The 2500-nt window shown below is 36.2% G+C and overlaps 1 protein-coding gene across 2 annotated transcripts in view; it reads left to right on the top strand.

Annotated features, from left to right (window-relative positions):
* The window catches only part of LOC143023775 (uncharacterized), a 776468-nt gene that overhangs the window by 772933 nt on the left and 1035 nt on the right, over positions 1-2500 (top strand). The gene's annotated exons all lie outside the window — the stretch shown is intronic.

The following is a 2500-nucleotide window of genomic DNA, read 5'->3' as shown; positions in this document are numbered from 1 at the left end:
ATCTATTTATTTAATTATCCATATGTTTATTTACTATTTATTTATTCATTTACTATTTCTTTTATTTATTTACTTATTTATCTATTGATTAATTTATTCATTGATATATTCATTCATTTGTCTTCTTTTTTATTTAGTTATTTATTCATTCATCTATATGCTCATATATTTATTCATTCATTTGTTTATTTGTTTATTTCATTCTATTCCATTGCCCCGGTGTTTTGATTAATATTCCCTATATGAACTGTGCCATGTTCCAAATAGTAAATACTACCAATGAGTAATTTGTGATGTCAGTTAGGCTTAAATCCCCAAGTTTTGAGAAAAAGCCACATAGCAGGACGAGTAAATACCAAAAAAATATATATACAGTCCCAAAAATATCAGATTATCTTTGCTATACAAGTGAACCCGTGGTCATTTCCAACGTCAGAGGATTAGAAATAATAATAATAAATAAAAGTAATGATATTAAATCAAGAGAATGAACGATTTTGCCTCCCCATCTCCCAGATGTAGAGACTGACAAGAAGAAGAAGAAGAAGAAGAAGAAGAAGAAGAAGAAGAAGAAAAAGGAGGAAGCGATCAAAGGCCATAAGCTCAAAGATAGCCGGAGAGTTATGGACGAATTATTCAGGAGTTTTACGGAAAGAAAAGGGAAAAAAAGGACAACTTCATTTGGGCAGAGTATAATAACGCTTCCGCAGTTTCCAAAGAGAAGCGAGCGATTCCATAATGTTTCGTGTTTGGATGACTGTCGATGAGAGAATGCGAATGGACGCGTCACAGTCACTGTTGGATTCCTTTCATAGCTATACAGAATAATATTTATTCATTTAATATATGATACGGACATTTGCAAGTATAAACAGTTGAAATATATACATGAAAGGGAAATAATATGAGAAGATAAATGTGAACATAATGTGTGTATGTGTGTGTGTGTGTGTGTGTGTGTGTGTGTGTGTGTGTGTGTGTGTGTGTGTGTGTGTGTGTGTGTGTGATTCACCATGGTCTTGAACCACGTGTTGGACTCGTGATCGACAGCTATTTACCTCCCGGAAGAGAGCTCAGATCTCATATATGACCGATCTATGGGTAAAGCTTTGACCTTACACGCACACACGCACCCAACTCCACGCCTACGAGAGTTGAAGTAACGACTCGCAGCGCAATGATACTGAAATTATTTGAGCCCTGAGCGGAATTCGAATTCGGACCGCCGTAGTGGCGGCCGCGAAAGCTACCATTGCGCCGTCAAGTCGTGTGTGTGTGTGTGTGTGTGTGTGTGTGTGTGTGTGTGTGTGTGTGTGTGTGTGTGTGTGTGTGTGTGTGTGTGTGTGTGTGTGTGTGTGTGTGTGTGTGTGTGCGCGCGTGTGTGTACTCGAATACACGGTCTTCGGAGATGGGTAGTGTCTCCATTTCGCCATTCCAATGCTAAACATCTATTTTGAAATAATAAAATTTGTATATAATAATACACATAAACAATGTTCGAATAATGGCGAAGTTCTGATACGAGAGGGATTTGTATATTCATTTTAATCATATTTTGGGTATGAGTGAGTAAGAGCGTCGCTACTTGCGGAGGAGGTCGAGGTGAAAGCAGTTCGAATACTGCCACCAGGGAGTTGGACCAAAGGCATGGTTCGTTAAATTTCTCGTTACAAAGTCCTCTGTAAGGGACATTGTTCTAGCCCCCTGATTGGGGGATTTCATGACGTTAAGCTAAATCATCAACCATATTTAGGGTCTAACTTCACTCATATAGTGTCTGGTCAAAGAAGCAGTATCAAGTGTGATTTCAGTCATCCTAAGCATTAGGCTCTGTTCACACTGGCGGTTTGAGCCGTGTGGAAACCGCAATGGTACCACAGAGTTAAGGAAAAACTGCATGGTTGTGTGTGAAAGCTTCCATTGACTTACATTGTAATTGAACCGCTGTGGTTGAAACCGTGGCGATTGAGACCGCTAGTATGAACAGATTATAACAAAGAAATTATGATTAGATTTTGAAAGGAGCAATCATAACGATGATAATGAAAATGGGGGTAAAATTCAACATTACTTCCATATCATATGAAGCCACGTGTATATTTCTTTTCCTCCATGAATTTCAAACTAAGACAAAATATTGTAATAAATGTGTAGCGTATCATAATGGAGTTTATGTTATCATAATGTAAGTAAATATGAAAATATGCAATAAGTTAACATACTTTTTAATCTGTTTAGTGATTCATAAATTATATAGCTCATTATCTTATCCTCCTTCCTACTCAATCTTTATTCTCCAGATATCTTTCCTCTTATATTTTCTCTTTTTTCTCTTTCTTCTTTCTTCTTCACTTCATTATCATCTTTTCTCTTTTTTCTATATTTTTCTTCTTTCTTCTTCACTTCATTGTCATCTTTTCTCTTTTTTCTATATTTTTCTTCTTTCTTCTTCACTTCATTATCATCTTTTCTCTTTTTTTTTCTTCTTTCTTCTTCACTT

This window comes from Oratosquilla oratoria, unplaced genomic scaffold (genome assembly GCF_046742065.1).
Source record: "Oratosquilla oratoria isolate Oo_2021 unplaced genomic scaffold, ASM4674206v1 SCAFFOLD59, whole genome shotgun sequence".
Taxonomy (NCBI): domain Eukaryota; kingdom Metazoa; phylum Arthropoda; class Malacostraca; order Stomatopoda; family Squillidae; genus Oratosquilla; species Oratosquilla oratoria.
Note: the sequence above shows the minus strand (reverse complement) of the source record. Positions and strands in the feature narration are given on the sequence as shown.